At 39.8% G+C, this 24470-nt stretch overlaps 1 protein-coding gene across 1 annotated transcript in view; it reads right to left on the bottom strand.

Moving 5' to 3' along the window:
• Nucleotides 1–24470, bottom strand: part of LOC118993994 (patched domain-containing protein 4-like) — a 56270-nt gene that overhangs the window by 1429 nt on the left and 30371 nt on the right. The gene's annotated exons all lie outside the window — the stretch shown is intronic.

Genomic DNA, 24470 nt, shown 5'->3' with positions numbered 1-24470 from the left:
AAAATCCCTGATAGCCATCACCAAATCCTTTTTCCCACACTGTCACTTATTCCAGATGGCATATTGAACCCAACAGAGGATTCAAGATGGAGTATAGCATTGAAAATGTGCTGCAGGTAATGAGTGGGACACAGGCATGAAGGTATACATGCCATAAATGGACCATGTATTTGTTAGGTCAGGCAAGCCATTTATTTATCCTATGAGGATATAAAAGAGTAGAATCAGAGCAGAAAACAATTCTTTCTAGAAGGGTAGTATGGAAGGGCAACACACCAACAGTGAGATAACCATGGTTGTTTTCACAGAACTGTGGGATTTTATATGCTCAAGTAGAGATATATAACAATTACTGTGGACTTGTTTAGTCCACATGCCTATGTCTGAGGTTGTTGTTTGTATTTGTATTTTAACATGCATCAAAGCAACACTAATACTTGAGAGTGTGTGGCAAACACAAAAGTTTGAGACATTTACAGATAATATAAATGTTGTTAAGTAGGATCATGAAGAATTGAGAGAAAAAAATTTCATAGTCACTCCACATATCCATATTTTCCCTATATGTTCAACACAGCCTTTTTATTTAATTCAACCTGGCCAACTGGAAATGAACAATGTATTTCTAAATAAGAATTTGATTTGAGTTTACTTTTCTTTTGCTTGGTTTATCTTCCCCTTCCAAGTCATCTTTTTTCCTTATAAAAATCAAACTAAAATTCCAGTTGTAGGTTCAAAAGGCTCTCTCTTCACGAAACCCTGTGGGTTCTCTGATGAGTAAGTAAAAAGGTAGAAGAGCTGCCCCAGCTTCTGTGGCTCAGTGGACTGAATGCCAGCCTGTGACCCAAAGGTCACAGGTTCCATTCCCAGTCAGGGCACATCCCCAGGCCAGGTTGCAGGCCAGGTCCCCAGGAGGGCGCCTAGGAGAGGCAACCACACATTGATATTTCTCTCCCTCTTTCTCACTCCCTTCTTCTCTCCCTAAAAATAAATAAATAAAATCTTTTTTAAAAAAGTACAAGAACTTTAAGGAAAGATTGAGAATCCAGACTGGCACAGAGAGACTGTGAAATATGGTTTCCAGTCTTTCGGTCCAGGACACATTGTTCTTCAGTTAAGCTTGTTTATTTTTGTTTTAATCTTGGTGTAATTTTAACTTACACCTTTGTTTCTACTTCTTTGCAATCTTACCTGTTAACTTGTGCTTTTGATTATTTGAAAAAATGAGTATTTAAAAATCAATGGTCATTCACTTAAGAATATGCAGTTCTGTGTCTTTACTAATTTCCATAATCAAAAAGATTTCTTAGGGGTCTTTAGCAGTGGAACAAAGATGTATGCATCCCTCAAGCCTCATTTGGATATTACAGTGGATCAAAGAGGTGCTGATAATGTGTCTAGACAAAATTAAAAATTTTAAAGAAAGAGAATATAGATTATTAAATAACTGATCTTCAATGGATTTGGCAAACTGCTTATCGCCCTTTTGAGGTTGTCTAATTTTAATTTCTTACCAAAATTGCTATATAAAGATATGCCTTCATTCCATTATATTCAAATAAGTGTGACAAATAGACTGAGTTTCTCTCTCTTAATTTGCTTTACTTCATGAACCAGAACAAAATAAGCAAAGTCTTTGTATGTCCTTGAATTGAGAGCTTTATTGAATGGCCCTCGTGGGAGAGAAGCCATTGGTCCAATCACCCTACTCAGTACAGTCTTGAGAAACACACCTTTGTACATTATCTGTAAGGGGGAATTCTACTATTTTTTAAAAGATTTTATTTATTTATTTTTAGAGAGAAGGAAGGGAAGGAGAAAGAGAGGAAGAGAAACATTAATATGTGGTTGCATCTCACGCACCCTCATTTGGGAACTTGGTCTGCATCCCAGGCATGTGCTCTGAGTGGAAATCGAACTGGGGACCCTTTGGTTCACAACCTGTGCTCAATCCACTGAGCTACACCAACCAGGGTGAATTCTACTATTTTGTAAGGGGTGGTACAAGAGTTCTTCAGCTTCCCAAACTAGTAAATTCATAGGTGCTTCTATGTGGGAAAAACAAAGAAAGAGTATACCATATATTGTAATTATCCTCTGGACTTATAAAAACTTAGGTGAAATTAATGGAGAGAATATATATTATCAGGAGTCATGTGACCTGGGCTGATATGTGCATCTCATGCTAATTGGATAAGAAACCCTGTCTGGTTCATTTCCCCTTCTAGGACTCAGTTTTCTTATCCAAAAAATATGAGCAGATATGAGTATATAAATAAACATTTACATGAAATAAAAGAAAATTAGCTCTATTATTCTATGAAAATGCCATCTAAAAAGCTACTTTGAATACATCTACATGTCAGAATGATGTCATTATAACTAATAGAGTCATAAATTGATTATTTTAACATCTCCACTCACTGGGTAGAACTATTCTGTTCAATTAAATGAGCAAACCTAGAGACTCAGAGAAAGCAAATCTGCCAGTTGAAGGGATGAACACAAGGATCCAACTCAGTTTAGACAACCTTAATTCCAGTACTTTCTAGAATCATATGGGTGTGATGACAGGGAAGCCACAATGACTCTCATTCCCCATTAACTGCTCTTCATTACTAAAACTATTTTATGTGTAGATTCCCTTACCCCAATATTTTCCTCTCAATTAAACCAAGTGCCAACCATTTAACACGTGTTGATTCATGTTCCTCCCTTCCATAAAATCTCCTACACAAATTCTGAAATTCCTTTAAGTGCAGAAATCATTTTGATGCCTCAGTGAAGATAAATCTTAAAATAAAAATATGATAGGAATGTAACTTATTACTTTCAATGTTCTCCCATTTCAGTGATTCACTGAACTGAACTGTCATAATTAAGAGGAGATGGATTGAAGTCCCTAGCTCATATCCCCATGGTCCACCTCTACTTTTCCTCAGTGTGTTCTCCACATCGCCACCAGAACATATCTGCACAGCTCTAAATGAGATCATATCACTACTGCACTTAAAACCTTCTTCTACTGGTTTCCACTTGCACGAAGAACAAAAGTAGAAGTCCTCACCAGGCCCACATGGCCCTGCATGGCCCACTGCTGGCTGAGCCCTCAGACTACCTCTTCTACTGCTTTTCCCCTCCTGAGCTCTCTCCAGCTTTTCTGGCCTCTCTCCCTACTCCTTGAAGTTAATTTTCACCTCCTGGTCTTTGCACCAGCCACCCGCCTCTGCCTGGAATGCTTTTCTCTATTCTTAGGCTAGGGTTACTTCCTCATGGAGATCTCAGCTTCAAAGAGACTGTCTGACTCACACGCTCTAAACTAGACACCTCCTTCCCAGCGGTCCCTCTGTCACATGGCCTGTTTTATCTCCTTCCTACTAACCATTTCTATCTGAAGTGATATATCTCTTTGAATTAAGATTCATTCTTTTACACTGGGTCTTTAGGGTGGACTAATAACACACAAAGCTTTGAATACTGACTCCATAAATAAGAAGTGCCCTTTATTTATTTGTTTGTTTATTATTATTATTTAGTTTCAGTTGTCCCCAATTTTTTCCATGTGATCTCTCCTGCCCTGTTCCCCGACCCCATTGCCTGTGCCCCTGGGTCCTCTATTGAAGTGATTTCTGTAATCACTTAATTATTCCTTTTTTGTCTCCTCCATTGGAATGTGTGCTCATCGAAAGTGGCACCTTTGTTATATTGATCACTGATAATCTCCCTATGCCTAGAACAAAGCCTAGTATATAATAAATACTTTATAATATTGAACTCAGTGAGTTCACTCTGAGGTGTGGTAACTCATCATACATTATTTGTTAGAGGCTACATTGCCAAGAACAAAAGTAAGAGACAGCTCAAAGTATCTGAGGACAGCTCAAAGCAGGACCTCAGATGTAAAGAGGTGTATGAGAAATTAGAGGTCAAGACTTCTGCCAAGATGGAGGCATAGGTGGAAACACTGTGCCTTCCCCCCTCCAACCAAGTTTAAAGACAAAATTTTAGTAACAAAAACGCAGCCAAAACACAGAAAATTGAACTAAACGGAAGTCCGACAACAACGAACCATTCAACCGGACCGGTAAGAGGGGCGGAGCCAGCAACGAGCAGGGTCTAGTACGAAAGATCCCCCTACCCAGGATTGCAGGCAGCCATGGGCATATCCCAGGTGTGGGGTAGCAATGGGAGGACCCAGTGAGGGCACAAGGTGGCAGGTTGACCTCAGTCACACATTCGAGCACAGATAAACCAGCAAAGGAGTGAGCAGTGAGACGGACTGCACAGGCCCCAGCAGCAGGAAGCAGCAGAGGGGACCGCCATTGATTTCCTTTGACTCTGCCCCCACATACACCATCATAACTCAGTGACTGAGTTGCCCCTGGTGAACACCTAGGGCTCTGCTCCTCATACGTAACAGGCAGAAACAGTCCAAAATATGGCTCAAGAAGAACTCAAAGCCCCAGAGCCGATAACTCTAAGCGAAAAAGAAATAGCGACCCTCTCAGATGCACAATTCAAGACACTGGTGATCAGGATGCTCACAGAACTGATTGATTTTAGCCACAAATTAGAGGAACATATGAAGGCTAAACTGATTGAAATGAAGGGAAATGCACAGGAAACCAATAGTGATGGAAAGGAAACTGGGACTCAAATCAAGGGAGTAAACCAGAAGGAAGAAAAATATGACCAAACAGAAAAATATGAAGAAACATGAATTCAAAAAAATGAGGGGAGGCTTAGGAACCTCCAGGACATCTTTAAATGCTCCAACATCCGAATTATAGGGGTACCAGGAGGGGAAGAGGAACAGCCACGAGTGGAACACTTACTTGAACAAATAATAAAGGAGAACTTCCCCAGCCTGGCAAAGGAAATAGACTTCCAGGAAATCCAGGAAGCTCGGAGAGTCCCAAAGAAGTTGGACCCAAGAAGGAACACACCAAGGCACATCATAATTACATTAGCCAAGATTAAAATGAAGGAGAGAATCCTAGAAGCAGCAAGAGATAAGAGGACAGTCACCTACAAAGGAGTACCCATCAGATTGTCAGCAGATTTCTCAAAAGAGACCTTACAGGCAAGAAGGGGCTGGAAAGAAGTATTCCAAGTCATGAAATCCAAAGACCTACAACCAAGATTGCTCTATCCAGCAAAGCTTTCATTTAGAATGGAAGGACAGTTAAAGTGCTTCTCAGATAAGATCAAATTCAAGGAGTTTATCATCACCAAGCCCTTATTATACGAAATGTTAAAGGGACTTATCTAAGAAAAAGAAGATGAAAAATATGAACAGTGAAAGGCCAGCAAACTCACAGTTATTAACAACCACACCTAAAACAAAAGCAAACTAAGAAGACAGCTAGATCAGGAGCAGAGCCATAGAAATGGAGATCACATGGAGGGTTAGTAACAGGGGAGTGAGAGGAGGAGAAGGGGGGAGGAGATACAGAAAATAAGTAACATAGACAGTAGGTAGAAAATAGATAGGGGGGAGAGCAAGAATAGTAGGGGAAATATAGAATCTAAAGAACTTGAAACACATGGTCATAAACTAAAGGGGGGATGTGGGGGAGGGGTGTGCAGGGTAGAGGGGAATGAAGGAGGGTGAAATAGAACAACAGTAATGGCATAATCAATAAAATATATTTTAAAAAAGAAATTAGAGGTCAAGACAGGAGAAAACAAACTTTATCCTTTTTTTTCAATGTGCTTAGTCAAGTGAAATATTTGCCCCAGATATGTTTCCTCTCTATTTCTACTGCACACCAATAATGTGCAGTAAGCTATCCAATGGACAGGAGGACTTAGTGAGTAGCCAAAAAGGGGCTCGTATGCACCATGGTTGAGGCAAAGAACAGCACAAGATGTTCGAGGAACTGAAGGAAGTGATGGGATTTGGGATGAGAGAAGAAAGCAGTGCCTCTCTTATAAGGGCCATGGAAGCCTTACTGTGCTCAACTTAATTGTCATGTGGTAGGAAGTCACTGGTGAGTTTCAGGCAGAAGCACAATAGCATGTCTTTCATTTTGGAGTGCTCACTCTCCTTGCACTGTGGATTGTGATTTAGGAATTCGGGTGAATCTAAAGGAAAGAGCTTAGTTAGAAAGTCCCTGCAGTGTTCCTGGTTCTTCAGGCAGCATGTATATAATGTCAGCTGAGTCAGTCTCTGGTAGGTAAATTGTCCCAAGGTGAATCAGTGGAATTATATAGGTCACAATGCTATCTCATGGCCATGAAGCATCTCACAACATTTTCTCTCCAGCTGCAGTACTGCCAGAAAAAAATAAATTTTGCTTTAGGTTTTTTTTAGTTTATAGTTACTACTTTGTAGCTCTTAAAATTACTCCCACACAAATTATACCTCTAGAGTGGGAAAGAAAATTAAACTCTCAAGATATGATTAAGGAATAAATTCTTAAAGAGATACATGAGGGAAGAGATATGAATCTTGTCAACAATTGTGCAGAAAATAAATTATGTGATGATGCTTTGAAATCATAGGGGAGTGAGTACCTTATCTGTTCAATATGTGTGTGCTAGGTTGCCATTAAGATGCTTTCAGTGACTGCAGAAAAATTCAGACCTTAAGCCCCTGTCCAAGGTGGTTGTAATTCAAATTTCATTAAGTTTTCATGAGGTAAACCCTGCAAGGATGTTAGAATATTTTAAGTTAGTTGTCTTTTATTGTTGAAAAGAATATCTTCCTGTGTATGGTAGATAATGACATTTCTAAAGGAATTGAAAGGGGGGTTATGGTTTTGTTTTTCGTTTGCTTGTTGTTTAAACAAGATTTTTCTTCATATGTTTTTCCTAACTTGTTCCTCTGTTTTATTCTCAGTACCAAGTACACACACAAACTAGGATTAAGCAAAATCATCAATAATCTTGAATTTTCTTTCTAGAGCTTCATGATTAGTAGAAACAAGCAAATATTGAGACAGCAAGTTCCCAAAAGATATTTAGTTAAAAACAAAATCAAAAGTCATTTTTAAAATGAAGGTTTTAAAGCATTAAAATGTTCTAATAAAGAATAAATTAAATGTCTTATGCATATGACTAAACTGAGAGAGTGCAGTCATTTTTTATTATTTTGAAAGAGGAAGGTTAAAAATAAGGTTTCTGTGTTTTTGAAATGAAATAAGAACTTTAGCCCTCATTGATATGGCTCAGTGGATTCAGTCCCGGCCTGCAAACCAAAGGGCCACCGGTTCGATTCCCCGTCAGGGCACATGTCTGGGTTGTGGGCCAGGTCCTCAGTAGGGGGCATGTGAGAGGCAACCACATGTTGATATTTTTCTCCCTCTCTCCTTTCCCGTGTCTCTAAAATAAATAAATAAAATCGTCACAATACCAAATACATTTAACAAAGCACTCCAGCATATCAATTAACTGGGAGTCAGTTGGGAACTCTTAACCCATGTGGTGGATGCGGTTCCAGATTTAAGAACTTTATTTGCATCATGCTGGGACACTCCTCCAGTTACTACCTGCCAGAGAGCTAGACTGGAGTAGCGTCAAGTCCCCAATAAAAACACAGAGGGTGAAGAGGGGCAGAGTTAGCCACCCCGAATATGCCTCTTTGGGATCGTGATTATTTTATGGCTCAGGAGGCCCAGGAAGCACCTGTGAACTTCCCTCTAACTGCCTAAGAGGATTTAAGATGGAAGGCCCGCTCCAGAATGGAGCTAACCCCATAGATAACTAGTTTAATCTTGAAGGAACCTAGCAAGGGCCTTTGAATTAAAGTCCTTTTATGTCACATTTTCTGAAGACATCCCAGCAAACTTTTGCTTACTAAACATTAACCCTTTTTATTGCCCGGCAAATTGCCTTATTTCCCTAGGAAGTCCCAGACCCCTACCTCCTTCTTCTTAGTCCAGAATGTTATACATACACAGCAGGACCTCAAATAATGTCATTTTATCATAACATCGATGAAAAAAGTCAGTTCCCGGATGGACCACTCTCTGCGCGAACTTTGAACTTTGTCTCTATGTCTGTGTGGGTTTCCTCCAGGTACTTGGGTTCCCTTTCACATCCCGAAGATGGGCACGTGAGGTGAACTGACATGCCTAAATTGTCCCAGTGTAAGTGTGAGTGTTTGTGAGTGGCTCTGTGATGGAAGGGCATCTAGTTCAGGGTGGGTCCTGTCTTGCTCTGTCAGAGATGGTGTCCAGATGGTCACCCTCTTGCATCTGCTGGTCCTGTCTTGCATCTGCTGCCGAGATGGTGTCCAGCTACCCAGGACGCTGAACCAGGATAAGTGGGTGGGAAAATCATTATCTCGCTTATTTTTTATTAATTGTTTTTAGATGCATGCATTACTCACATTTAATTCAATGTTTAATATTAGAAGTGTTTGGGGTCTTAATTTAAAAGTTTAGTGATATTTTTGTGACAAGAAATATGCTGTAGGGACCTAATTCTTGTTTATATCAATTAACCTATAGTAAAATTGGTTTCATTATATGTCATTTCATTTAAAGTCTCAGTTCCCAAGAATCTATTAGGTTAAATGAAGACTTAATGTACCTCATTTTGCCTTATTGTCTATAGAATTCTTCATGCTTCTGTGAATTCTCCATGTGTATGTATTAAATTTTATTTTCTCCTGTTAATACGCCTTATGTCATTTTAATTATGTGGCCAGCCATAAGAACCAAGAGGGAAAAGGGGGAATTTGCCCCTCCCTCCCCCCACAAAGCCAAGTGAGAGGAGGCAATGTAAGGTTATGTTACAGGGTGCAGCCAAGGGGGCGGGGGGGGGGTGGCAAACAGGGATTTGGAATGGGGTCCAGAACTCAAGGTGTCTTGGAGATATTAGAAAGATTATAGGATGTCCTCACCCCTTCCCCTCACATGTGTGAGTTGGGGGAAGGGCCACATGGAGCAGGAACATGCAGAGCTGTTTTATATAGCAACAGCTTTGCAGCTAACCTCTGGCATGGTCATTTAATATATCTATAACCTTTAACTGGTTTCATAGATATGTTAAATAACTGTGGCCATGTTTTGAGTCAGGGGAATGGAAGTGACTTCCACCCAAGATGTAACTGGGGGCAGCCAGCCCTGGTTACAGTGCCTGCACGAGAGCTTGAAGAAGATTGGTTCTATGACATGAGACCACACCTGCCAAGACTCACAGTGGAAGCCCAGTAAACTTGGAATACAAGAATGCTGGCAGGTGTAACAGATTGTAGGAGGAGTCGGAAATGGGGGTACCGAGGAAGATTAGTATGGGGATTTAAACCCAGACTGCAGCCGCTGGGGGAGAACCATGTGGCTTTGGCCAGAGTAGGGACCCCAGCAACTTTGATAGGAGAGAATCCCCTCAGCTTTGGTGAGAGTGAGGACCACGTGGCTTTGGGGTGCTCCCTTTGTCCATGTGACTTAGGAAGCAGGAAAGACTTTGTCTGGAAGAAAAGGGGTGGGTGCAAGGCCTTTTGTTGGTGGGCCATGAGAAGGTACCACATGGGTTTGGATTAATTAAAGATCCTGGCAGTGACACAGCTGATGGTGCCAGGAGCCTGAATCACAGACCTCTACTTTTTCTGAGATAAGGTACCCCAGTTTAGGGCAGAGGGAGAAGGAAAGACTGTATGCATCCATGGGTATCTTAAAGAACTTTGATATTTTAATGAAGACATNTGGAGCAGGAACATGCAGAGCTGTTTTATATAGCAACAGCTTTGCAGCTAACCTCTGGCATGGTCATTTAATATATCTATAACCTTTAACTGGTTTCATAGATATGTTAAATAGCTGTGGCCATGTTTTGAGTCAGGGGAATGGAAGTGACTTCCACCCAAGATGTAACTGGGGGCAGCCAGCCCTGGTTACAGTGCCTGCACGAGAGCTTGAAGAAGATTGGTTCTATGACATGAGACCACACCTGCCAAGACTCACAGTGGAAGCCCAGTAAACTTGGAATACAAGAATGCTGGCAGGTGTAACAGATTGTAGGAGGAGTCGGAAATGGGGGTACCGAGGAAGATTAGTATGGGGATTTAAACCCAGACTGCAGCCACTGGGGGAGAACCATGTGGCTTTGGCCAGAGTAGGGACCCCAGCAACTTTGATAGGAGAGAATCCCCTCAGCTTTGGTGAGAGTGAGGACCACATGGCTTTGGGGTGCTCCCTTTGTCCATGTGACTTTGGAAGCAGGAAAGACTTTGTCTGGAAGAAAAGGGGTGCAAGGACTTTTGTTGGTGGGCCATGAGAAGGTACCACATGGGTTTGGATTAATTAAAGATCCTGGCGGTGACACAGCTGATGGTGCCAGGAGCCTGAATCACAGACCTCTACTTTTTCTGAGATACGGTACCCCAGTTTAGGGCAGAGGGAGAAGGAAGGACTGTATGCATCCATGGGTATCTTAAAGAACTTTGATATTTTAATGAAGACATTAGGTCACTACTTTAAGTCTGTATTGCTTTAAATAAACATTTCCTTTCCTTTTCATGAATCTCTGGCATTGAGAGATGTCTTTCCTCTGACGGCGGACAATGGGAGCCTAGTGGGGGGGTACTTTAGGTAATAGTATATCGTACCCTCCTTGGCCCTGTTCTGTAACAGTTATCCAGCCACTTAATTGGCATAGCTGGTCACCTGATTCCTGTTTCTCACCTCAATTAACACCACTGCCCATATGTCTGAATAATTTATAGGTGTACTTGAATAAAAGGACATATATAGCAGTTATGTACACACTCAAGAGTTCAACTGTCTCACTTAGAGTCCAAGCATCAACACTGACAACCTATGGAAGTCTCTTAAGCTATCTGGACTTCAGTTTTATTATTGGTTAAAATAAGAATCATTAGGCATTATGAGGATTAAGTGTGTTAATACATAGAAAATATTTAGAATACTGCTCAAAAAGTGTTGGATATTATTCTTATTGATATGTGGCATAAATTAAATATTTGAAAGAGGCTTTTTTTTTACTTAGCTATATGGGATTGCTCCACATCCTCTGAAATGTCTACAACAGGACCCCTGGCTGTAAGCGCCAGCTCTGCTCCTTTACCCCAGGGCAATGGGGGACACACTGCTCGACTTCTCTGAGTGCCAGCTCCCTCGTCTCCAAAATAAAAGTTTGGGCTTACATTATTCTGAAGGTTTCATTAACTCTGTATTTAATGATTCATCTGTAGGAAAGTCATTAGACACTAACAAGTAGACTGAAAAAATGTGTCCTAAGGGGGAAAAAAAAGAACTAAGAAGGAAGGAGAAACACAAGATGACCCATGTTCATTTCCATAGAAACAAAAAGATTTTTCTCATCTTTGAATCTGGACTCAATAGCTTTTTCTCCTCTTTCTTTGAGTAGTTTCCAGAGAGACTGCTTATCAAATGGAAAAAGATCAAGAATTTGCCCCATTTTACTTACATATAAATCACTTCTCAGTAGCCCAGAGGAATTAATTTATTTCTTAGTAAAGTTCATGTTTGCTTTATTTCTCTATTCATGAGTATTATCTCCACTGTATTGGTTTACTTAGGAGAAATATCTGTGTAAAAATATTTACACAAATTTATAAACAATATGTGAAAGTAAACTTAACATTTACATTAAAATGTGAAGCATATAACAATGAACAATCTGTCCTTAAAACTCATATTTGTGACCCTACCCCCAAAATTGCCAAAGGAAACAATATCACTATTTCATGTCTTTCACAAAGGAATTGCAATGACCGTTCATAAGCAAGTATTCCATATCCAAGAACATTTACCTCTGATGCTGTTTATACAAAGGAAGAATATACATAACCTCTGTGGGAGCATTTGAGGAATGTAGAAAGGTCCTAAGTAGAGGTATATAAAGTCTCCTTTCTTAGTACAGCCTTCCTTTTGGGTTGAGAAACTACAATAATGCTATATAAGGCATACAACTGCAGGGTCATTAGCACCTCTGAGTGGAAAAGTAGATCAGACTGACAACCTACAGAGGCAAATCTCACAACAGAACTCGAAACATCCCCACAGTAATGAGAAAGTTAGGGCAGATCAAAAGTACAGGTACTGCAGGTACCTACATAGGGCATAGTGTGGCAAGTTCCCGGAGTGCCCTAGGACATGACACACAGGTGGAAACAGGCAAGAAGAGCAAAGGTATTAACTTACTTAAGAAATATTCAGTGAATGCATCCTCTGGGTCTTCGTGTCACCTTGCTATTAGGAGGACAGAGTGGTGAGCACCTGCAGAACTACAGTTCTTATCTTCAAAGAGCCTATGACTCTGGGTGGAGTAGGGGATGGCAAAAGATAAGTCTGCAGACAGGCATTATATATATATACACACACACACACCCTAAAGTACTGGTTAACACAATACGTTAAAGAAGTACTAACAAAGAATCACCTAGCCTAGCAGGGACTAAGAAGACTTTCCAAAGAAGATGATATCTTAGCTGAGACCTGAATTGTGAATGACAATTATTCAAGCACAGTGCAGATAGGAAATTTGGTTGGTGGATATAAGGAGGAATGATCTTCTAGGCAGAAGGAAAGGCACACACCAAGGCCTAGAAATTAGAGTAAGCATGGTGTGTTCCAGGGACTCTGAGAATGACTGAAATATACAGTGGTGGTCAGGATGGGTGATGAAGAGATGGGTAGTGAGGCAGGGTAGTAAGAATCTAAGAAAATTCCTTGGCAAGTGGAATAGGGAATCTGAGATAGAGAGCTGAATAACCTGGCACAGCAATTTAAAGCCCAGTGCAGAAGGTCACCTCCCTAGAGAGAAGGTATAAGCCTCTATTGTATTTCAGATTCAGGTGCAGAAAACCAGCAAAACCAGATGGGTGACACCAGGACCACCTGCCATGACTAACCACCCCCTGCCTTGGCACTGACCAATCAGTAGAGACCACAACCCTGAAAGAGCACACCTGGAAAAGTGATGAAGGTTCTGCTGAAACCTTCCCCTAAGATCTTCTCTAAGATTCCCACCTGAAAGAGAAAGATTAATAACCCTCAAGACAAAGGGCCCAGAGTGCATGCTCTCCCTCTTGGGCAGCAGCCCATACCATCCCTTACTCCCTCGTCTTCCCTCTCTTCTTCCTCCACAGGCACACATCTCCTAAACTCTAAGGGATCTCATGACACTTGCAACCAGGAGAAAAATGGGCAGTAGAAACTTGTCCCAGGCCAGCCTTCTGAACCTGTCTCCAAAACCCCCTTTTGTCTGACTTCCCAGTGAGCTAAGACAGCCAAACCTGGGCTCTCCTGTTGTTTGCTCTATGCTGAGCACTTCACTGTTTTACTGTCCCAATCTTTAATAAATGCATCCTCATAGTCACCTGGATTCATATTGTGCAATCTTTCTTCCAGGGAGTCAAGAGCCCACACACTACCAGATGTTTCTAGGCAGACTCACTCAGGGCCAGGTCTCCTGTCTGGTGATAATATGAGTGTGAAGATTTGCTTATTAAAAAGCTCTGTTTGGCAGCAGTATTAATACAGGGTGCAGCCAAGAGGGGGGCCCAAAAAGGGATTTGAAATAGGGTCCAGAACTGAAGGTGTCTAGGAAATATTGGGGAGACATATAAGATGTCCTCACTCCTTCCCCCACCGGTGTGAGTTGCGGCAAGACACACATGGAGCAATAACATGCAGAGCTGTTTTGTACAGCCACAGCCTTGCAGCTAATCCAAGGCATGGCCATTGAATATATCTATAGCCTTTGATGGGTCACTTGGATATGTTAAAGAGCTGTGGCCAGGCTTAGAGCCAGGGGGTTGGAAGTCTCCCCCTAAGATGTAACTAGGGGGCAGGTCCCCTGAGTTAAAGCACCTGTGTGGGAGGTTGGGGAAGATCGGCTCCAGGATATGGGGCCATACCTGCCCAGACTCGCGATGGTAGCCCAGTAAACTTGGAATAACACAGGAATGCTGGCAGGTGTAACTGATTGTGGGAGGAGTCAGAAATGGAGATACAGAGGAAGATTGGCGTGGAAATTTAAACCCAGACATGGCCGCCTCTGGGCAGGGCCATGTGCTTTTGACAGAGTGAGGACCCCCTCTTGGCTCTGGAGGAAAAAGGGAGAACCACCAGACTTAGCCAGAGTGCAGACCCCCACAGCTCTGGCGGAAGAAAGAACCATGCAGTTTTGGCCAGAGTGCAGACCCCTGCAGTTATGGTAGAAGAGGCCCATGTGGTTTGGGGGTGCTCCCTTTGGCCATGCGGCCTGGGAAGCAGGAGAGACTTTGCTTGGAAAAATGGGTACAAAGAACTCTTGCCAGTAGACCATGAGAAGGTGCCACATGACTTTGGATTAATTGGAGATCCTGCCTGGATGGCAACACAGATAATGGCGCCAACAGCCTGGAAACACGGACTTATGCTCCTTTCCTGAGTTACGGTACCCAGAATTAGGGTAGGGGGAGAAGGGAGCACTATGTGCATAGGTGGCTATCTTAAAGGACTTTGATATTTTTAATGAAGACATTAGGTCACTACTTTAAATCTGTATAGCATTAAATAAACATTTGCTTTTCTTTTCACAAATCTCTGGCATTGAGAGATGTCTTTCGGATTGGCAGCAGACAATCAAGCCCAGTAGGTGGTCCAGATGGTATTAGTATACCGTCCTCCTGAGTCCGGGCCCTGTGTGTCTGTTCTGTAACAGTATAAAAAACATTTTAGTTGTGAACTGGGGATGAAAGTGGACACTAGAGAGGAGGTATGAGATCATTTTTAGACTCCCTCATCGTTTTGTCTAAGCCAAGGCTTACCTAGTTGATCGTATTAGCATAAAGAAAAGACTTTTAAGTTCTTATGGAATGCACACTATTCTGAAAATAAATTTTCCCCACACTCAGAGGAAACATGTCTTCTGAGGTTCGGAGGGATTCCTGGAGAAAAGCTTGCTTTCTAGAAGGGCAGGGGTAGTTGAAAGTGATCCACTTCTTCTAATAATTCTCATAAACTCAATAAATTAAAACAATATCTGTGTTGAGAACCTAGGAAGGAAAATTGTTAGTCTATAGTGTACAAAGCAAGATAAGGGCAAATAAATGCAAGATACAGTCTGTCCGGGAAGAGCTGATACTTTTGTTATAGAAACAAGTAGCAGCATAGAGCATTATAAAACAGAAGACATCTCTGAAGAATCAAGATAATTGCTGATAGCTGCAAAATTATTTACATATGGCATGATCTAAGCCATGTAAAAATAAAAATGCACATATAAACATTAAAAGGAAATCATCAAAATTATCACATTGGCTCTTATTTGGTATAAAATTATACGTTATGTCTGCTTTCTTGATTAGACTATTTTATCTTTTAGAAAACGTATTGACTCATCAACAAAAATAATAACATGTGTTAAGGGAACTGAATAAAGGGCAGATAGGAATGGAAGGGAAAAATTAGGTCCAACTTATAATCAAATTTCTCTTAGGCAGTTGGAAGAGGAAGGAGGGCCAAGAATCAGGACACCTGTATTTCCAGGCTTAAGTTCTAAGTAACCTGCTTTGTGGCATCTAAGTCAACTTAAGACATGACGGTTCATTTTTCATGAAGGACTGTGGTTTTATCCATTAAGATGTAATGAATGATAATGGTCTATTTAAAGTTACAGGTAAATAACAGCAGATTCCTGGGTTCCAGAGTAGGGTAAAATGCTCACACACACTGGAGCCTGGAGCTTATCTGGACCTTACCCTTTGGTATATGTTTTCTTATCAAAGAAAAGATTATGAAGACTCTGGTAGCTCAATATCACTTTTCTCAAATTTGAGTTCCAAACTGGCCCTTATGAGGTTCTTTATAATTGTTGTCTTTGTATATCTTTTTCTGTGATTTTTTTTCTTTTTAATTTGAAAACAAAGACCAAATTATTTGACCAATCCAGTTGCATAAAGCATGCATAAAGCATTCAGTATGCATAAAGCATCACTCTAAGCTAAAGTTGGTTTATTTCTTTCTTGAATTATCCATACAATTATAGTTTGAAGAGGTCTAGATTATGAGGAAATAGTTAACACTTCTAGGAAACATTCCCTAAAAGTTTTGCAGTTTGGAGATAGTGTTGCCATTTACAAAATCCATTTTTATAATTTCTATTTGTTTTGTTTTTTCAAGATTGTTTCAAGTTTTTCAAGTTTTCATTAAAAGGAGCCTCTTCTGATAATGAATACACATTGCTTTTACCATTACTACCTGTAGTATTGCTCCAACTAGATTTCCAGATTCATTGAAACTAGGAAGTGAAGTTTGAACGTTTTGCAAGTTAAATGAAACATTTTAGGGTATATAACTCAAGGAAATGTAGAAGAATGAATACTTGGTGAAAGAATGTGAAAACAACAGTGTAGCATTCACATGCATTTGTGGATAAAGTTAATGTCTTAATCCTTTAATAAAAGTGACACCCTTATATCTCTACTGAAGATGAAGCAGATAATATCTCATTGTCTTATATGAACATCCTCCCTATCTCTTCCTGGCTCCATCCCTTTTCTCCCCTACTCCTCCTAATTTCTCCTGCTCTTTCTCTTTGTTTCCTTCTTCTCCTCCTCCTCTGATCCTTCTCCAGTTATCTCTCCTTCCCCCTCCCATCTGTGTCCTGCCTTTATTTAAAAGACAACCATCTCGAAGCCACAGTGAGGTATAATTATTGAACTATGCCAGTAAAAATGCTAGATAAAGAATACAACGCATGCTTAAGTCCATTTTATCTTCACTAAATTACATTTTCTTTTTAATCCCTAGAAGGACAGATATGCTTTGAAAGTATTGTGTGTGATATACATTCTAATGAGATCCATGCAATTGTTCTTTACTACTACCAAGATATTCAGCCTCAATGATATTAAAATAACTGAAAGCCTTTTAATAAAGCCAAGAAAGTAACTACTATCTTGCAGCTCCCTGTGGTAGTTAAATATTCCTTCTCTCAGCACAAGAGATAAGGGTGTAAAGACTCACCTTTGCAAGTGTGTTAACATTTTCTGGGTTGACGTGACATGGTTCGGTCAAGTGCGTGAGCTCACCTTTTTATTAAACTATATATTCTTGTATGTCTAGCAAAGGAGCATCTGGATGCCTTTTGGAGGTAAAACTTTAAAAATTAATAGAACTTTTAAGATACGCTCAAAAGAAAAATTAACTCAAAAGCAAAGTACCTGTTTTTTCCTTGATAATTTAACTTACTGCAAAGGATTATCCATGAATCTTTAAAGGTTTAGAAAATAATTTTGTTGTTGTTTCTTAAGAGAAAAGAATGCCTATCTGGCTATCTTTTTTTAAGGCTAATATCTGAGTTGTTTTGCTTAAAGCTAATATAAAGTTAACTTGTTATTAAGTTATATATAATAACTGTGGACTTTAGCTTTAATAAGGCAGATTAATTTCATGCTTTTTTATCATTTAAGTAAGAACAGTTCATTGAATACTTATATATACATGTTCTTGCTTTATACCTATGTGAGGCTTTTTAATTGATAATATTCATTAGTAAAATCTTTCATTTGAGCATATATCCCTATTTTTGGTTCAGAACATATGGGAACCTGAATAAGTTAGGTGATAGGGAGTTACAGCCAATAAAAGCATACTTGGTGAACCATCCCAAAAGGCTTTGACAATTGATTTACTCAGGTTTTTATGCACTAGGAAAAATATTAAGGTAGACAGTCTCATTATAATGAAATTAATCAGCACTGTGAATTTACTATTCCAAATTAGGCCAATTTCAAGAGGGTCAGCCCGTATTCTAGCCTTTGGGAATTTAGTTGCCACCACCTCATACACACAACTGCTGCTGCTCAGAGCCACATATACGTAGAGCCACACATATGTAGAGCCACACATATGTAGAGCCACACATATGTACAGCCACTGCCCCCTCAGCTGTGTTAGTTCTGATATCGCTTAGTCCTATTTCATGGAGATTGGAGGTGATGCTGCTAACCAAAATTGCACTCCTGCTTTAGGTTGGTTTTAATTTACTTTGGAATATTTCAAAAGACTGTCAAATTTCAGCTGCTCAATTTCTCATAATTTTGACAGTCATTATACTTTTTTTCTTCCACGAGTCACTACCTTTCTTTTCCAAGGGCAAAACTTTAGCATATAGAGAATTTTCTCAAACCTGTTCTTAAAAAGGGTTAAGAAATGGAATGAGATCTCCTCCCAATTCTTCAGAGGAAAGAGGTACAGTGCTTAGTAGACGTCACATGACCTGGTTGCGATGGCAGTCATGGCAAAACGTTTTGGCATCACAGCATATGCCTGACAATAGCAGTTTGGCTTTAGAGTTCGGATAACTTGGGCTTGAGTGTTAATTTGACCAATTACTTCCAATGTGACTTTTGTAAAATTACTTGGATTTCTGAGCTTCTTTCTTTAATTATGAAATGGGACTCTACAGATCATAAGCTTTATTATAAGAAATAAGTTTGATGATATTTGAAAAGGGATGGTACCCTGTGTGTTGTTTTCTAAGGGCTCTATCAACAACTATTACCTAATTACAAAACAATGATTGAGTGGTTTAGTTATAGTCATCTTAAAATGAAATTAAAACAGGCAATGGCTCTTTGCACCAAAAATGCTCCATCTACTTTCAGCCTATACCACATCTACAAAAAGTGCCCAGGGCTTCTAGTTGGGACGTATTTAGCTCAAAGGGGAGACAAAAGATGCTAACTGTCAGCTCTCTATACTATCTAAATCTTGTTCCCTGCTCAATGTAGTTTTAGAAGACAGATTGCAACTGGTATATTTAGGCAAAATCTAAAATTGCTGATTCAAACTTCCCTTCGATATTCTCTAAATGACCATCTGGACATGGGTTTCCACTAAGCTGGAAAATAATGCATTGTCAGAGCAAATTTCTGGGACAGCTCAGCTCATGGGGTTTCCCCTCCTTCACCATAGGCTTCCCAGGATCCACTGGGTTCAAAAATTGAGTCAGGCCTGTATGTCATCAACACCACCTGCTTTTACTCTGGGCCTCATCAAACAAGGGTAACTTCTGGTTGTGACAAGTTTTGTGGTGGAAAGAGGACCTGTGGCTTTGAGGAATTCTCTGCAGCCAGGGAAATAATGAAAGTAAGAACCAAACCTGCCAATTCCACAATACAGACTCCCCTCCCCACCCCTGAAAAGCCTCATAACTAAAAGCACCTGATGAAATTAAGAGAGAGCCTCACATAGCTTCCCCATTGTCTCACCTGTTTTCAAATTTCATATATAAAATGTCAGCATGTGAAAGTAAGGAGAGGCGATTCTACACTCACATGGTTTCATTTTGCATTTTCTGATCCATCATCTGATCATCCTACTGGATTGTTCAAAGGAATATAATGTCATCAAAATTACAGAAAACTTTGATTTTAATGCATTTGTCTCATGCTTGCCATAGACACTAAATGTTCTCTTATTCTGTAACATGCTACAGACACCACTGATGTTTGCTAAAGAATGCCAAGAATACTTTTTCTAGTACAATGTTGAAGTAAATTCAATGTATTTTATCTTCCCCTTTGATACCTTCAATCGAATGACTTGATTAAAGTAAAAAGAAAAAAATCAGACTTAGAAATGGAAATACAAAACAAGTTACACATACATATTCCTTCCAACCTAACACACTCAACAAAGAACTAGGTTTTTAGAGCACTTGCTACACACAAAGCTATTTTACAGGCACAAAAATTTAAAAGGCTGGTCCACTGCCCTTAAGAACATTCACTGTCATTCTCTTACTGCAGCACAGATCAATTTTGCATAATTTTGCAATGGTCTGGGAGCTGGAGGTGACTATATCATGCTTATTCCTTATGAATAGGTGAGAGGTTCTCTTTTCCACAGAGCTTATGTAAAGAAAACAATCTAACGTCCTTCATTTTCAGGGAGGTACTTTGTGGAAGCATGATTAATTTGGTTAGTGGCTGTCTGCTTTGACTGAAAGATCGGGGCTATGGGAAGCCACTGCAATCAGTTATATAAGCAGGTATTTATGGGAGACTTTTCAAATGCATATTGCTATATCAGTGCACTGTTAAAAAACACCAATAGCAACCCAAACAACAGAGGACAGCACTCCCTCAGGATGGGTGGGCAGCACTGGAGCTGTGTGGACCACACTGACGCTGTTGACAAGAGGATACTGAGTGAGGATCTGAAGGGGTGGTCTGGCACTGCAGAACTGAACCAGCCGGTCTGGAGTAATAAAGGCCTCCTCCTGCTGTGAAAGGGTGGTGAGTCCCACCCACCTCATCCCCCCAACAGAAGTCTGAGCAATGGTGTTATTGCTCATCCAAAACAGAAAACAAAAGAAGGAGGAACCAAGAGAAACATCAGCCAAGAGGGACTTGTGTACCATCTGAGAGAAAGGGGGACAGGTGCCACTGAAAAATTTTAATACAAGAAGTAACCTGATGAGATATATGTGTTAGAAATTCCCTCTGGTAGCAATATGAAGAATGGTCTGAGACACATGTGTGCAAATATGTATGTGTGTGTTGAGATTTTAGGACAATATTGACAGGGCAATAGATGAGTAGGTGAGAGAGAATGGATTCCTAAGTTGAGCAAGTGGCAATAGAGAAAAGAGAAAATGTGTTAATACAGGGATGCACCTAATTCAAGAGTAAAATGAATAGCCCTGGCTGGTATGCCTCAGTCAGTTCAGCACATTGTCCCATAAAATGTCGTGGGTTTGATTCCTTGATCGGGGGACATGCCTAGGTTGTGGGTTCCATCCCTGGTCGGGGCATGTGTGAGAGGCAGCCAATGTTTCTCCCTCACACCAATATTTCTCTCCTGCGCTCTCTCCCTCCCTTCCTCTCTCTCTAAAATCAGTAAGAATGTCCTTAGGTGAGAATTTAAAAAAGTACAACAAATAGAACTTGGTGATTGACTGAATGTGAAAGATGAAGGCACAAAAGGACAAATAGATGATGACTCCGTAGTCATTGTTTAGAAACCTGGAGGACACTAGTGACACTCATCTAGCTTAAAACCAATTTTGTGTGGGATTAGGGGAACTGGAATTGGTCTCTATGTACTGAGTTTTAGGTACCTGAAAAACATCAGTGTGAAGATACTTGCAAATGAGTAAAATTATGAGTAGTTTGCTTAAGGCAGAAGCTGGAGATGATCTCTCAGGGGTATTACACAGCCAATGGACTGTGGCTAAGGCCACACTTGTCCAGAGAATGTGAATAATGTAAGAAGACAAGAAGCTGTGAGAAGAATCCAGAGGAATAAGGAAATTTGGTCAGGAAAATCCATACAAAGGTAACACAATGCAGAAAAATAGTAGCATTCTCTGTAGAGTATATATTGATGAAATATTTTATTATATCTGATGGGAAAAATATAGTAAACAAAAGAGGAATTATAATGGATGGCAACCCATTTGCTGACATTGTTTAATTGTTTCAGGATAAACTTTTGTGGGATATACACTTAAAATATACTCAAATGTTCCAATTCATTGAAATGAAAGTGGTTCAGATCCAAAGAATAGTCTTTAGTGGGAATAGTTTTTCATTGCCTTAACAGGAAATTAAGTCAAGTGTAGGTGCATCCTGTTCAACCTTTTGAGATGAAGGATTTGTCTTTTAATGAGACATTTGCATTTCATTATAATGATGTACCCTATGTCCTTGACTTGGTAATTCTCCTCAGAAGCGGGGATGTTTTTTGGGCCATAGGCTCAGCATATATTAATAACAGAACCAAGAAATTTATCTCAGACATTAAAAAGTAAGCATAGTTAACAGAAAGCAACTATGAATAAAACACACTCTCTTTTACTGTATACAATGTATAAAGAAAATCCTTAGAGGCGACCTCATGAATTTCACAGTCAAGCATTTGTACAGACAGAACTAGTCATAAAGAGTCGTGTTAGATTAGGTCATTGAATACGGGAAGAATTATTTGAAAAGGAAAGTTTGATCATTCAGGGACACATGAGTCAGCAGTATATTTAGAGCAGGAAATAGTTGTGTGGGGTACGAGGGGGGTGGGTAGGAGAGGAGGTCCAAAATCCTAATTTAATTTGGCACAGAAATGCCTTGAATTGACAGCAGTACATCAAATAATAAAGAATTAACAAAAATTATCTGTTTTTGAAGCTATAGAATATTGCATTAAAATAATTTTAACAACTTATTTCGTTTTCTAGTTCTAATGTAAAAAAACGACAGGTTTTCAAATTGAGTTAAAGGGACCATTAAATCTCAGTATTTTTCAGGAAATTTCAGAATTACCTGAGATAAGTCAACTTATTTGCCAGAGAAATTCTTATCTGTGGTAAACAAAAAGTTAAGACTGACAAAAATTTTTTCAAGAAACTCAACCTGGGAGAAAACTCTCGTGATATTTTCTGGATTACTCGTATGACTTTAAAATTATTGTATGGTATTTTCATTAAGTTTGTCCCCTTCTTTACTAGAAACTCCTTGAAGGGAGACTAAATGCTTTTGTTTGGTTGGTTGGTTGGTTTGATTTGTCTTGCAATTGTCTATATTATAGTTTCTTATCAAAATTATTTAACAAAAAGTGGTATGTTCGTCAGCTAAAAACTTTTTAATTTTGAAATGTGTGATACCACATATCACAATCCCAGGTCACAACAGTAGAGGAGGGCAAGACATTACAGTTTCAGGAAGATGGATGGACTCTAGGTAATTCACATTTTTCTCTGTATGTCAAAATGGTAGCTGGACCAGCACCAAGTGTACTTACATAGTTTCTTCATTCTCTTACTTAAATATCTTTCCCATGCCCCACCATAGCCTTGCCTTCACTTACTTGGGCCTGAAATCCTTACAACTCTAATGCGTTAGACAACAAAGGAAATGGTGACAACATCCCCCCTTTTGAATATAAACACAGATGGGAATGGCCAGCCCTGATGCTCTTCCTTTTTTACTAACAGATCAGCCCACAGTGAAAATCTATTACCTTGGAAAGCACAGAGCAAGGGCCTGAAAAAATGCTCCATTAAATAAATAGTCTTTGAAGAGTCAAACCTGAGGCAGCCCTTGAGGAAGTGTGGGCCCTCAGAGACATTACATTTTGTAGAAAATCCCAGGCTACTGGATGTTGGAGAAAATGTGGTACCTTGAGCATATTGTATAGTTTTGAATAAAATTAGCTGGAGAATTTCTTGTGTGTGATAGATGTAATAGTTGTTGTTACCTTATAAAAAACAAAACAAGCAAACAACTCCACAGGCACATATGCCCTAGCATGGCAAGTTTTGAGTAAGAAGGTTTAGACCTCAATGACAGATGGCACATGTGAATAAGGAGAGAAGCCTAAGTCATCGTTAGGTGACTGGGTGTGGCTGAAAAGGCAGGACCTGGTAGATAGGCTTCTGGAGGTGGGACTCACAAAAAGGGGTTCAAATTAGGGCTTGAAGCTGAGATGAGCAGTTGACTTCTGCACTCTTAATTTCCGCAGAAAAAGTGAAAATTATGAAGACTGCCCCATGACCCTTTGGTAAACACCTTATAGAACAAAGCAAGGCTGAGGATGGGGAAGCATTTACAAATTCATGATTTCAGGTGACTATAGTATTGAATAGAGGTTTGAAATATTAAAAATACTTGGAAAGGACAACACAGAGAGTGTTGGGGTGGGCAAAGCGTGTCCTCAGACTGTTTTCTGTTCCTTTGCTGCTTCCCCCACTCTGAGCCTGGCATACTGTGCATTTCTCCAGATCCATCAGCAAGTTCATCACTCGAGACCTAATTACTGAGGACACCATCTCTTATCAAAATAAACTCCCTTTGTAGCCAATGAAAAGTTTGCTTTTCACTCTTTAATCTTCTCATGTCCCAAGCAATGATTAGAAGATAAAATGTCTTGAATTATTGAGTAACGACAAAGTGCCAATTAAAGGTATCGGGGCACTGCGCTATTTTATCAGGGACAGTGACGTATCTCCCTCCCCAGAATAGCTGTTACACACATTCTGCATTCCCTTCCACCCCTAAACAACGGGAAGACATGATCCTCAAAAAGCTGAACTTCTTCATGATGTTCTACTATTCTTTTATACTAAAATGTACATGAAATGCAAAATGTAACCACTTCTTCTTTACTTTTCTTTTTAAAAATTACCTCTTTTAATTACTGTCTGTGTGGGAGATAAATGATGATCTCTTCATTTTGCAGAGATCAAATCATTGAAACATCATGATTTTTTCCTAATGCATATAGTATACCATTGAAACCCTTATTTGGAAGATGGCAATGCATGAATCCACACTAACAACTCAAACTCTATCATTTATACAGTAACAAAGTATGAGGTGGAGCTGGGTTACTGCGAATTAGAAAAACAAGTTCTTCAGAAAATTCTCATATGTCACTCTACTGCAGTGGTTTTTAAAGTGTGTCCCCTGCACCAGCAACATTAAGATCACCTGGGAACTTGGTTGAAATGCAACTTGTCTGAATTTTGACTCTTTACATTGAAGACTC

This window comes from Sturnira hondurensis, unplaced genomic scaffold (genome assembly GCF_014824575.4).
Source record: "Sturnira hondurensis isolate 20B ecotype Veracruz unplaced genomic scaffold, ASM1482457v3 Scaffold0000880, whole genome shotgun sequence".
Classification (NCBI taxonomy): Eukaryota; Metazoa; Chordata; class Mammalia; order Chiroptera; family Phyllostomidae; genus Sturnira; species Sturnira hondurensis.
This window is presented reverse-complemented; position numbering and strand designations above follow the sequence as displayed.